The sequence below is a fragment of the Suncus etruscus genome, chromosome 11, assembly GCF_024139225.1.
Source record: "Suncus etruscus isolate mSunEtr1 chromosome 11, mSunEtr1.pri.cur, whole genome shotgun sequence".
Classification (NCBI taxonomy): domain Eukaryota; kingdom Metazoa; phylum Chordata; class Mammalia; order Eulipotyphla; family Soricidae; genus Suncus; species Suncus etruscus.
Window position 1 is genome coordinate 19,242,493 of NC_064858.1, and position 14,662 is coordinate 19,257,154.

At 41.1% G+C, this 14,662-nt stretch overlaps 1 non-coding gene across 1 annotated transcript; it reads right to left on the reverse strand.

Annotated features, from left to right (window-relative positions):
* Nucleotides 1-506: 506 nt before the first annotated feature.
* On the reverse strand, nt 507-613 carry LOC126023524 (U6 spliceosomal RNA). The gene has a single exon (XR_007500640.1). It is a non-coding gene; the product is annotated as a U6 spliceosomal RNA (small nuclear RNA).
* Nucleotides 614-14,662: the final 14,049 nt, after the last annotated feature.

Here is a 14,662-nt window from a genome sequence, read left to right on the forward strand (position 1 = left end):
CTGGGGGAACCATATGGGATGCCAGGAATCAAACCAGGTCCCTCCTGGGTCGTCTGCAGGCAAGGCATATGCCCTACTGCAGTGCTATCTCTCCGGTCCCTTAGAACAACTTTAGTGGGCACTTTGGTTTTGGGGTGCAATGCCTATACATCAAGACTATTAAAGTCAACAGTATGATAAACATGTTAATTGCAGGAACAACAACATCTATGTGTGATGTTACAGAGTATATTATCACAGCACACAGCTGGTAGCTTAAGAGTTGGGCTCTAGGATTTTATGTAAGTGCAGATCAGCAGAGACAGAGGGATGAGCTCAGGTTGAGGAGCCTGTTGATCTAAAAGTGCTGTAAGAGCAGAGTAGAGATTTCATAGGGTCATGAGCCTGAAGCCCTCAACCTTGGCCCAAAGGCCCAGTCTGTATGTATGAGATATGAAAGGTGAAAAGATCCAGAGCCGGGCTGAGGATTCTGATGTCCATTTTCATGTTTTATTTTTTTTTCTTTTTTAAATACGAAACACTTCATGAATTTGCATGTCATCCTTGCACAGGGGCCATGCTAATCTTCTCTGTATCGTTCCAATTTTAGTCTATGTGCTGCCGAAGTGAGCACCATTTTCATGTTTTACCATCAATTATGTAGGATTAGTGAAATGACACATGTGTGAAATGACTATGTGAAATGACAGGTCCCCAAGACCTGCTGGAAGTAATTCCTGAGTGCAGAGGCAGAAATAAACCCCGAGTACTGCCAGGAGTGACCCCAAAAGCAAAGCAAAAATAAATTTTTTTTTTTTTTTTGGTTTTTGGGCCACACCTGGCGGCACTCAGGGGTTACTCCTGGCTGTCTGCTCAGAAATAGCTCCTGGCAGGCACGAGGGACCATATGGGACACAGGGATTCAAACCAACCACCTTTGGTCCTGAATCGGCTGCTTGCAAGGCAAATGCCGCTGTGCTATCTCTCCGGGCCTGCAAAGCAAAATTTGATCACTCTTCATTTCACTCTTCAGGTTATACTACCAATGTATTATTCGATTGCTAAAGGTTAGTTTGTGTTTTGTAGATATATAATTTTCTTTTTTCTTTCTTTCTTTTTTTTTTTGGGCCACACCCAGTGATGCTCAGGGTGATGTTCATTTCTGACTATGCGCTCAAAAATCGCCCCCAGTTTGGGGGACCATATGGGACGCCAGGGGATCAAACCTCAGCCATGTGCAAAGCAAATGCCCTACCACTGGGCCACCGCTCTGGGCCCATGTTTTGTAGAGCTTTTTGTAAGTGGATCATATAGATGTTCTTTATATTATCCATGTAGGTTAACATGCTGCAGATTTAAGATATTGTGACATCAATTACATTACTTCATTCTAGGAAACTGTGATGTTGATGAGTTTCCTCATGGTTTTTAGTCTGGGACTATGGTAATTTTGAATACTGATTTATTGCATAGTTTCCTGAGTATGAAATTGTTTAATTACAGGCTAGACTCATTCTTTTTTTTTTTGTGGTTTTTGGGTCACACCCGGCAGTGCTCAGGGGTTATTCCTGGCTCCAGGCTCAGAAATTGCTCCTGGCAGGCACGGGGGACCATATGGGGCGCCGGGATTTGAACCGATGACCTCCTGCATGAAAGGCAAACGCCTTACCTCCATGCTATCTCTCCGGCCTTAGACTCATTCTATAATTTTGTTTTTGTGTGCCATACCCCACCATGCTTAGGGTTTATCCCTGGCTTTGCCCTCAGGAATCATTCATGACAGGTTGAGGGTGGCAGGAATTGAACATGGGTTGGCAGCATGCAATGCAAATGCCATAGACACTGTCCTAGCACGCTGGCCCCTCATGCTGTGTTTTTAAGAAAATGAGCAAATGGTTTCATTTCCTTTTTGTACAATTTATGAGCACATATCTGCAGTGGATGGAGTGGAAGCTCCTAGCCTTCTCCATGTTAGAAATGCTAGGTCTCTTAACTTTCAATTTATCCAACTTCGACATGATTATATGGTGATTTGACTTAGATGTTATTTGGATTTTCCCAATAACTTACATCTTTGAGCTATATCTACATACACATATATCTATATCTACATATATAGAACACTTTTTGATGTGCATGTTCCAGTTTGTTTTTTTCTTTTTCTTTTTTTTTTAAATGGCTATTTATTTATTTATTTATTTTTTGGTTTTTGGGCCACACCCGGTGGTGCTCAGGGGTTACTCCTGGCTGTCTGCTCAGAAATAGCTCCTGGCAGGCACGGGGGGACCATATGGGACACAGGGATTCTAACCAACCACCTTTGGTCCTGGATTGGCTGCTTGTAAGGCAAAGGCCGCAGTGCTATCTCTTCGGGCCCATTTTTTTCTTTTTCTCTTTCTCCTTCATCTATCTCCCCATTTCTCTTCTTTCTTTCTCTTTTTAATTTAATTTCTTCCTTCCCTTTAATGGAGTTGCAGGATTTCTTCACATAATATTCACCGTTCCTTCATCATATCTTTGTGCTGTCTAGATTATGTCACCAACCTAAAGTTTACCTGTTATTTGAGTGTATATTTTTTTGTAGAACTAAACATTTAAATTTAGATGTATTATTTATCTTTTTATCCATTTTGAAGCAGTGGTCTGTGAGCTCCCTAAAAATAGTTACCTGCTGCCAGCTAGCTTCTGTCCAACAGCGCCAGAGGATTTCGTTGAATCCTGCTTCAGGGAAGTGGGAAGCATGAACTGGCATACTTTGAAACATGAAGAAAATGAGACCACACAATGAACGTATGGGGAAACACATTCTGACAAGTGTGTTCCAAATTTAATCTCCAAGCTAGGAATTTTTAAGGGTTAAATGCCAGTCAGTCACAGGTATGAGAAAAATGCACACATTTTGTTTCTTTGCAAAATACAGAAACTTTTCAGAGTACATTGATCTTTAAGATACTAGACATGGCTTTAGATGGTTTGTAACCTAAGAATAGAATACAGTTCAGTTAGGAGCCCAGAGGATAAAGGGAAGGTAAATTTTTGTATTTCAAAGTAGTTTCTCTCTGACCTGGCCCTAGGTGTCATACTGATGTAAATTAAGAGTTTAGCAAGGGGCTGGAGAGAGAGCATAGGGGTAAGGTCTTTGCCTTGCATGCAGAAGGACGGTGGTTCGAATCCCGGCATCCCATATGGTCCCCCGAGCCTGTCAGGAGCGATTTCTGAGTATTGAGCCAGGAATAACCCCTGAGCGCTGCCAGGTGTGATCCAAAAACAAAAACTAAAAACAAACAAACAAAAAAAAACTAACAAAAAAAAGAGTTTAGCAAGAAGCCAGGTTTTTTATATCAAATTTCCTTTACCTACAGGAACAGGTTTCTAGCTCTAGGGACTAAGAATAACTTCCTAAGGTCTGGTTTTGAAAGAGATAAACTTATAATGAAAGGGGTACAGAATTTATACCTAGTAAAATTTAATAGCCCAATGCTATTCTGGCCAAACCTCTTTTGGAGTATAGATTAGTTAGCAGTTATTCAAAGTGTCTGGGGGAAGTCCCTGAAACAAAGCAATCCTTTCTGTTACAAATTGCTAAGGCATTCAAAGACAAAGAGAAAAATTGTTTTTGATGCTGAATATTCAAGGTAAAGAGAAATTTAATTGAAGCTATATTTCTGCCTGTAAATATGTACAGCAGAAGGGAGAATTGTCAAATAATATAAAGGAAATATAATGTCAGTACCATAACATGAATCTCAAGAATATCTCTACAGAATTTCTCTAGTTCTCCACTTTTATGCTTCCACAGTGGGTCTTCTGGTGAAATTCCTTGGGGATAAACAGACAGCCATCTATGCTAGGAAATATAATGTCTAGCAGGCCTACTGTTCATGCCCTCTAATAGAGATATTATGGAAATTCTTGTCAATGGTGCAGCAGTTACCTGAATTTTTTCTAAGTTCCTTTTCACGAGCTTTATTGTCTGAGCTAGTACTTATATGACCTAAAAAATTGCTGATAGTATTTAGTGTAAGGCACATATTGAGGGTTTTCTCTGTTCTGTTTTAATTTTTGAATGTCTATTATTCCAGCATTGTTTGCTGAAGAGAATTTTCTTTTTTCAGACCTGAATCCACTTGACTCAGCTGATCTTGGTCACCTGATGACTTTGAGTGATTACATCAACTTTTACCCCTACTTTAAAACTCCATTCTATGTCCATAGATAAGTCTTCATAACCAAGTTAAATTTAAATGCCATAAAGAAGATATTCCTTTTTTTTTTTTTTTTTGGTCTTTGGGTCACACCCAGCAGCACTCAGGGATTACTCCTGGCTCCAGGCTCAGAAATCACTCCTGGCAGGCTCGGGGGACCATATGGGATGCCGGGATTCGAACCAATGACCTTCTGCATGAAAGGCAAACACCTTACCTTCATGCTAACTCTCCAGCCCCTCTAAGACAGATATTCTTATTATGGGTGAGTAGACCATAGGATGTTCTGTAAATGAGCAAAATCTCAAAAAGCTAGATAGATTGAATATCTTTAGGGTAGCTCCCAGTCAAAGTCCTAGGTTTTGATACTTGGCCAATTTGGTCAGAAGTTCTGAGCAATGTAGTATTTCTAGGGCCTAGCAGAGTGAGAACCCCTGGAGGATCATGTGCCATATTTTCATTTTTGTTTGCACTGAGCTGTCTCTCCAGCACCAGATGATTTGGGGGGGGGGGGAAACACACCCGGTGGTGCCCAGGGCTTACTTCTAGCTCTGTGCTCAGAAATTATTCCTGACAGACTTGGGGGACCATATGAGACGCTGGCTCTTGAACCTGGCCATGTGCAAGACAAACACCCGACTCACTGTGCTATCACTCTGGCCACTCCCCTTGATAATTTTTGTAAATTATTTGATTCTAGACTGTTTCTACACCCTGGGTTGGTATTCTACCACAGTTGGAAAAATCTTTTCTCCATGATACTAGCTTTTAAAGAACAAAGTAAACTCAGAAACAGCAGTGAGGGATGCTGGTGGATGCCAGATGTCATTTCAAGATGTTCTGTTCTTTTAGCAATCAACTATCAACACATCTGAGCTCTTAAATCAGGACACAGGTCCCTGGGGGCATGTCTATCTTGTAGAGTAATCAGACATGATTCAGTGAAGTATCATTGGAGAGATACTGTCCTCACTAGGCAAAAAGACACTGAATCACATTGACTTTACTGAAATCTGAAATTACTATTACCAGTTTAATACATTTTTCTAGTTGAAGGTATTAATGTATTGTACTCTTAGTACAATTTATAATTCCTTTCATACTTCTGAAGAAAAGACAGATATAACATAAAACAAAAATTAAAGATATAGCTCTCAGGTTTGTAGCATTCTACGGTTTATAACACTGTGAGGGTCAATTCTGAAATATATTGGTTATTCATTAGCTACAAAGCATACGTTCAACCAATTGGTGTGGGAAATAGACACTTATTACCGCATTCAAATGAGCTATAGTTTTTGAAATTATACTATTTGTTTCTTTTCCTTAAAAATTAATATTCTTCTGACCCACACTTTTTGCTTACTTTTGGGAGCAGGTGTTTAGTTTCTGGGGTAAGTCAATAGTATTCAGGTGGGTATGCCTGGTTCTGTGTAAGGGTGTTGGTCCTGGCAGTGCTCATGGGACCTGATGTGCTTGTGAGGAACTATGTAGTGCTGGGGATTGAACGCAGTCCTCTCTCATGAAAAGCATGAAGCTATTTTTCCAACTACTTCTGTTCCCTTGAAATACTTCACATCTATATTTTTGTACATATACATATATGTATGTGTATATGTTGTTATACTTATGTTTTGTATTTTAATTTAGCTGTTTATTTAACAAATGCATATTTATCACTAGGAATTTTAAATAAATTAAAGATATTTGGGAGGTCAGATAGTATAGCAGGTAAAGTGTGAGCTTTTCATGTGGGTGACCCAGGTCTGATTCTCAGCATCCCATATGGTCCCCTTGAGCCCACTAGGAAAGTGCAAAGTCAGGAGTAACCCCTGAGAACTGCTGCGTGTAATATAGAAGCAACATTACTCCTCCAGGCTCCCCGTTGTGAGCAGTTGTAATACTCTCAAAACCTGTCGGAAAGCCTGGAAGGACTGGAGGACCGTGTGATCATTCAGTGTTTCTAAAACATCCTCCTGTAACCTGGGACACACTTTTTGGGCTTTTGCCCAAAAGGAATCTCTTAAGGAATGGCAGAGCAAATGTAGGGAGTATACCAAACCTGAAGGAGAGCAAAGGGAAGGAGATTACCCAATCTCCACAGTGTCCTTGATTAATTTTGCTAATGTTTCCTTTAGGGTCCAATTCATCCTCTCTACTTGCCCTGAACTCTAAGGCCAATATGCAGTGCAGCTTCCAGTTAGCCCCTAATGTCTTTACCATCTCTTGGGAGATGTTACTGGCAAAGGCTGGACCATTGAGCTGATAGTTACTGGCAATCCAAACCAGGGAATAATTTCTTTGCTACGTGACTGGCAGCCTCCTTCTTTGCGGCAAAGGCCTCTACCCACTCTGAAAACTTGTCCTCTATTACCAACAAATATCTATACCCACACTTTCCTGACCCCAGTTCTGTAAAGTCAATCCAAACATTCCTGGCTCTTTCCCCTCAAGTGGTTCCCTCGTCTGACCTACCTTCCTCCCACATTCACTTTCCTACAAATAGGACATTTAGCAACCTCCCTTTCCACAAGTTTTTCTACCATCTTTCCTCCAACCTTTGGGGCAAAAATGATCCTTTCCTCTTCATTGCATGCCCAGCCATCCTCCCCTAACCTTCCCATTTTGTTAATATAGTACTTATTCTCCATGGTATATTTTTTTTTCTGGCAATGTGGGTGTGGGCAAGGCCAGGAGGGCTTTGGTAGTTTTTCTGCCAGCTGTGACTGGATCCTCTCCTTTCTGTTGTCCTGGGCAGTGAATCACTGCCACAAATTTTGGCTCCCATGTGGCCTGAAAAGGCTTAAAATCTCCTGCTTGTTTTGAAGCTCTTTCCCTTTGGCAATCCAAAGCCCCCTCTTCTTATAAATGGCATGTGAACATAAATGGTGGCAAATACATATTGACTATCAGTGTAGATGTTGATTCTCTTTTCTCTCCCAGGTGTTAGGCCTGTATCAGGGTCACCAATTTGGACCACTGGGCAGAGGTGCCTTTTAGTAGGGTTGCTTTTTAGTCAATGCTGTTGTTTCCCACAATTCTACATGTAGTTGCCTCCATCAGTGAAGGCATCTCCATAACCTCTGCTGGCAGGTTTTATACTGAAGACCAGTTCTAAGTTTTTATTGCTTTTGGCCTTTTGTTATTCCCCTACTGTGTTTCTTTAGATTCCTCATATGAGATAGATTATTCTGTGCCTGTTCCTCTTTGTCTGATTAACTTCACTTAACATGATACTATCCAGATTCATTCATGTCATAGCAATTTACATAATTTCATCTTCCCTTATGGTCAAATAGTATTCCACTGTGTAGATATAGCAAAATTCCTTTATCCTATTCTTGGACACTTGACTATTTTCAAATTTTGGATGATATGAATAGAGCTGTAGTGAACAAGGAATACTAATGTCTTTTCTTTTTTTTTTAATATGATTTTTATTTTGATCATCGTGGCTTACATATTGTTGACAATATTATTTTAGGTACATATTTACATAAAAGCAAGGGGGATTCCCATCACCAGATTGTCTTTACCTATACCTCCATTTTTGTCCTCCCTCCCATTTCCTCTTCCCTCACCCTCAGGGCGGCTAGAATATGTGGTCCCCTCTGTATCTGACCCACTACCTAGTAGTCTTGCACCTGTTTGGTCTTGATGTCTCCCTTATTTCCCCCTCTAACTGGAGGTAGGACTAGTTAGTTCAAGATGCATGGTTTTGTTTGAAAAAGAGAAAAGAAATAAGCTGGGGTAAGAGACTAATATGCCGCAAATGTGCGGAATCCTTCTAGGGGCTCTCATCAACGCTTTGAGAGATCAAGGAGATAAAGAAGGTGAAACACTCCCCCCGTACTACTAATGTCTTTTCTGAATAGAGTTTTTGGGTCCTTGGGGTACATGCCAAGAAATGGAATTGCTGGGTCATATTTTCCAAAAGTTCTATTTTCACTTGAAAGCGCTCCTTTAGCTTGTGGCATTAAATACTCACAATTATTTTGCTGGAAGAACTAACTTGATTCATTCATTTTCCAAAATATCTGTTTCCCAAGCACTCAAATCTAAGAAAATGTTAGGGTCCAGAGTCAAAGGATGAGACTGCACAATTGAAAGAAAGCAAAGCAAGACTTTATTCTGACAGCCACAAGCCCCAAACTGGCTAGCCAGGGCTGTCTCCCAGAGAAGATGACTCCTTGCCAAGGCCACGACCCAGTTTATATAGGAAGGCGATGAGGAGGTTCTAGCTTCTGATGATCTTATAAGATGATTTGGCTATTGTCGACAGTACCTTCCCACTGCTTGTATCTTTTCCAGATAGGCTACCTGGTATGGCCAGGAAGCTCAGGCAGTGTTAATGGAAACTTAGGCTTGAAAAAGAGAAGCCCAAGATGTCTACAAAATGTGTACCTCCTTGTTCAGAATGTAGGGCCCCACAAACCACAGTGTGTCCACCAGACATTCTTTCAGGTCAGAGGAATAGAGGCTTTGTAGCCTAGAACACAGGAGAATACAAGTGCTTTTCTCTGCCCTCTTCCTTTACCCCTGAAGAACTTTCTATGTCCCACTTCATTATAAAAGTGTTGCTTTTTTAAAAAATATTTTGTCTTTTGGGGTACTTTGTTTTTTTTGGGGGGGGCATGCCCAGTGAAACTTAGGATTTACTTTTGGATCTGCTCTCAGGATCACTTCTGATAGTGCTATGGGGACCATATGGGAGGCTGGAGATTGAACCCAGGTTAGCTGCATAAAGGCAAGCACTGTAACCACTGTATTATAGCTTCACTCCTTTTATACATGTTTAATAGAAATTCTTGCTAGTGGTTAAGATTTGATAAAGAAGTCATCTTTTCCTGCTTTCCTAAGGAGAAAAGCAGTAGCTGGGCTGGGCAATTTGCATTCCCTGCTGGCTTTAGGCCAGTACTTTGACTATTACATAGACCTCAGAGCTTCCTTAGATAACAGAAAAAATGCCCTCTTAGGACAGAACAGTCTTCAGTCTATGGATCCATGCAAGGCAGAAGAGGCCCTGTGCTGATGAACCACATTGTGAAAACTGCCAGGATGTTTTAAAAAAAGAACTCCATCACCTACAGACTCAACTTGCTGTAAGCCAATACTGGGAGAATGGGTCTCAAGAAGGGTTGTCATGAGAATTAATAAACCAAACCAAGCATAAGGGGTAAAAAGCATGGAGTGTGTGTATGTTGAGGGGGGGGGGATGAGGCTTCAACCTCTTGGTGTGTAGCCTGACAAATCACCTCTCTTTATTTAACAGCTCAACCAGGAGGGGAAAGGGTAGAAAGTGAAGACAAAACTTCAGTTAATCAAGTCTAGGTGGGTCTTTTATAGGTTAAAAGAAGTAGGTCAAAGAGGAAGATGGGGAAAGTCAAAGCAGGATGTAATCCCACAATCATCTATGAGAAAAACTCACCTAGGGACTGAGGGTTGCCAAACAGCAGTCACAGAGTAGAGCAACCCAGGACCAACAGCCCCTGGCACTCCACAAACTGGTCCACATGTCAAACACAGCACCACTTCTTTAGTACATGATTTCTTTGAAAGAAAGCTTTTAGGGCTAAATTCTGATGGAGCCAAGGAGTATTTGATGCTAATGATCCAACTTGGTGTTAAGCTCAGTTCAATCACCAAAGCAGATTTTGGAGGCACACGGAGAGTGTGGGCACTTTATCCACACACTCTGGGGTCTGGTCAGAAAGAATAACAGCTCTCTTCACTAATGCTTAGGAAATGCTAATAATGATTTAAGGAACGAACCTAAAGGGGAGAAAAACCTGAGAAAGCCTCTCTCAAGCTCTTTAATCTCAGGAAGGCATCACTGTCCGTAGTCGTCGATGGATTTCTTTGAAGCTGCTAGATCCTAAAAAGAAAATTGAGGGTAAACTTGGATAAATCAATTATCCCAGAAGGTGTTAAAGCTGGGGGCTCTTTAGGGCAAAGCTTGTTAACTACTGTGTGCCCCCAAAAAGCACAGAGCATGTGTGAGGAAATCAACAACAGCAGACTCCATTTTTTTTTTTTTACGAAAATTGTTGTTCCTTTATTTTCAAATTATTCTTTTTTCTTTTTTTAATATAATTTTTATTTTAATCATAGTGGCTTACATATCTTTCACAGTAATATTTTAGGTACATAGTAACATTAAATCAGGGGAATTCCCATCACCGAATTGTCCTCCCTCCACCCCGTTCCTATCCTGCCTCCCATATCCTCACCACAACCCCCCGGGCTGCTAGAATGAGTGGTCCCCTCTGTGTCTAGCTTACTACTTAGTGATCATACAACTGGTCTTGGTACCCTCCATTATTTCCCCCTCAATTTGGGAGGCAGGACTAGATAGTTCAAGTTATGTGGTTTTGTTTGAAGAAGAGAAAAGCAATAAAATGGGGTAAAAATCAAATACGCTGAAAATGGGCGGAGTCCTTCTAGAGGCTCTCATCCTCGATTTGAGAGACAAAAGGAAAAAAGAAAATGAAACACCACAATAATACAAAAAGAAATATCAAATAAAATATCCAGTGAGCACTATAGCAATAAAGATAAGCACCACAAACTAGCCATGGTCTTGAAATAAAAAACATGACAGAGCTCAAAAAGGAAGAAGAAAAGAAGAAAGAAAAAAATGGAGACAACAACCTCAATATCCCCACCAAAACAAAGAATTCAACAAAAAATAGGTAAATAAATAAAAAAGTTTATTTTGTTCTTTTTTTCCCCTCCTGCATAGGCACAGTAAATATTGGGGTCATTAGAAAAGGAATTCCCTTGGCCTATGAGATACAGGGTTTCTCCAGCCTTGAAGTATACTGTCATGGGATTAACTATAAACTCCTTTCATATTCCTTTACTCTCCCTTGGTGCTTTTGTGGTGTATGAAAGACTTCTGCTCCGTCCTGGGTGATAAAATCAGACCTCTGTGTCTAGATATCTCGGTATCTGCACAGCTCAAGGAGTAGAGCTTATGATGAAGTCTTTCTTTGTGGTTCTAGAAGTTCTGTTTCCTCAGTGTCATTTTAATCCGTCTTCGGTAGTTGGTGGTCTTGGTCATTGTGCTGATCTTAGGATGGAGCCTGGGATAGCGTCTTTTGTTGTTTCCAGGAGACCCATTTAGTTGCAATTGTTTCAGTCAGACCTCTGGAATTAGAGATTATGGTTGTTGTACAGGTCGTAGATCAAACCCTAGACTAGGGCTTTTTTACTGGTCCCAGGATACATACTGCCCAGTCATGGTTGTATCAGCCAGTCATTTGTAGATAGTGATCTTGGGTTTTGCACATACCAAAGAGACAAGTCTTCTGATTTTGTCTTATCGTTGGCTGGTGAGGAAGGACAACTTGCTCTTACATCAAGTTGTTCCCATTTCCTCGTCAGGATACCATATTAGAGCTGGCACACATTGGTCAGACTCCACTTTTAAATGTCCAAGAGTCTTTGACATTTCTGTCCCTTCTACTACCAAATCAGGAGGCACATGGTCTCTTTCTTTTGAGCACAGTCTCTCCTTTACTCATCTCCTTCCATAGGACTCATTACATACATTCCAAAGCATCAGGAGGATAAAGTGTTAAAAGCAGCCATTTACATTTAACTTCCTTGAAAATCTCTGGATTCTGTAAAGCTTTGGCTGCTCTGAGAAGGCCAGCAAAGGACATGAAGACAGCAGAAGTGTATCAAAGGATAGGATTGTTAACTAAGCTGACTTACATGCATTGGTCCTGAATGGTTTGACAGTGGTGTCTGGTGAGGTGGAGATCTGGAGAAGGACACCAGAGAATCTAGTTAATTTAATTGACCTGTTAAAATCTCACCTACCGGAAAGACCACTGATTAAAATAGATAATGCAACATCTGGAGGTGAGAATGAGAGGAGAGAAAAGGGAGTCATTTGGCTCCCACCTCTGACTAGATGTATGCAGGACACCAAGGATCTCACATGCATGTGTCTGTGACCAGAGAAATTAAAAAAAAAAACTGAGGGTACAGGGGACTACTGGGCTATAGCCCAAGAAAGGCCCAGATACAGATTACGGAGCAATGAGGCACAGAAAGGGACACTGATCCAAACCTTAGGCACAGAAGTTGCTCACTGCATTGAGAATAGTAAAGAGACAGTACAAGACAATGTGCACTGGAGGCAAGTGACTGTGGGACAGGACCAGGAAATTATTCCCTGGACCCAGACTGCCCAGGCACAGGTCTAAGGATGCTATGCACAGACAAGGAGAGACCTGGATAATGGCGAGGACTGCACATTAAACTGCAACTTCCCCAGCACCCAGAGTTGTGGAAGCAAATCTGTCACACACTACCAAAGCCCCAGGGTCTCAGACAATTCAATCATCTTCACCAGGTCAGTGATGTGAGCTGATTTGCAGTTTCATGCTGCGAGGGACTCCCTGCTTCTGCTGAGCTCAGAGCCTATGTTCTGTCTACTATCTGACTCTAGCTGGCAACAGACTGTCCAAGTGAATGATATCCATGATAGAATGTGGCCCAGGGCCTCACTGAACAAAATAAAATTTATGAGAAAAAGGACAGAAGTGTGAAGAAAGGATAAGGAAGCTTGAAAGAAAAAAAAAAGAAAATCTTTGGAATAAAATCTCAAATCACTTCCACTTTCATGAAGGAAAGTAGTGAATGGAGAAAAGTCCAGAGGCAATAGGCTGATTTCTCCTTTGGTGTACTTTTATTCATTAAGTTCCAGTTTTCATAAAGATGTTTAAATGGTGCTGGGAAACTGTGTAGACTCACATAGTGGAATTGAGCCCGTAATATGCATCATAGACAAGATGGCAAAGCAGTTCCAGGAAATCAGCTCCCCAGTGTGTTTTGTGGTTTATTGGCAAGGAAAACATTATGAAAATCAATAAGTGGGATTACACCAAATTCAAATATGAGAAATCTATCCCCACCCACTGCCCCACTATAAAGGAAAGCATTGCTAAAATAAAACAATACTACTGAGTGGAAGAAAATACCTCATCTATCTAACAAAGGACTAGTCACCCAAATATATAAAGTAGTCATCAAACTCAACAACAAGAATCCATATAATTTCACCTGAAAATGAGAGCAGCCAGACAGTCACTTCTCCAAAGAAATTAAGTCCAACAAGTTGGTGGAAATATCTTTTCATCATTGGCTATCAGGAAATAAAAATCAAAATATCAGTGAGATGTCACTTAGTGCCACTACAAGGCAGGAACAACCAGGGCTGATGACACGTAGGGAAAGGAGACCCTCATTTTTTGATGGTGGAAATATGAACTAGTTCAGCCTCTATGAAACACAGTATGGGGACTGTAAACAATACATGCATGCCTCCCGTATAAACCAGTAAATCCATCTCTCCAGATAACACAGAGGCACAATCCAAATGATATGTGCACACCTGTATTCACTTCAGGGCTGCTTGCAAGAGCCATGCTCTGGAACAAACCCAGGAGTCTGACAGGACTGGGTGAAGAATGTGACTCAGCACTAAGAAAACACTAAGTTTTACTTTCATTCTGAAAGAAGGATGGAATAGGAAAGACTTATATTATTTTTACTTTATTTAAAGAAAATACATCACATGGTTTACATAGTTGACCATAACAGTTTCCAGATAAATAAAAGCAAATTTATTTAAAAAAAAAAAAGAAAGAAAAGGGGCCAGAGAGATAGCATGGAGATAAGGCATTTACCTTGCATGCGGAAGGACGGTGGTTCGAATCCCAGCATCCCATATGGTCTCTTGAGCTGTCAGGAGTGATTTCTGAGCCTAGAGCTAGGAGCACTGCTGGGTGTGACCTAACCGCCCCTCCCAAATAAAATAAAAATAAAAATAAAGAAAAAATGACAAAGAAAATGGAAGAGAAGATAGAAAGTTTTTTTTTAAAAAAAAAAAACCAGAAAAAAAGTACAGTGGGAAGCACATTTGTGAAAATTGTTGTATCTACCATGAAGTCATTAAACAATGGCAGAAGGCTTAGTAAGCTCTTGTTAGCTGTCCATTCTGTTAAATCAGGGTATTCCTATAGAGATGACAGCATCAAACAAATGAAGTTGTCCAGAAATTCAAAGTACTATTACTGATACTATGACTTTTAGGGGCTTGTACTCTGCTTCCAGGTCTCTTAGAAGAAGGAAGATACAGAGGAACAGTGCCTGCACATGCTCCAAAAAGCCCTGGTGATATCAGCCCAAAGACTGGCATACCTTAACTTTGCCAGATTGGTGTCTCTGAAGAGATTTGCAGAGGAGTGCTGAGGCAGGACCATCGAGAAAATGGTGGTTCTGGGAAATGGAGGCAGCAGGCATGGCTTTGGCAGGGTGGGGCTTGGCTCACCCCCCCCCACCCCCCCCCCCACCCCCCCCCCCCCCCCCCCCCCCGCCTCCACCGCTCAGTATGGCCAGTTTTTTGCTGCATGGGCCTGTGTACTCATGATCTTTCAAGGCTTGGTTTACATCTCGTTTGAGAA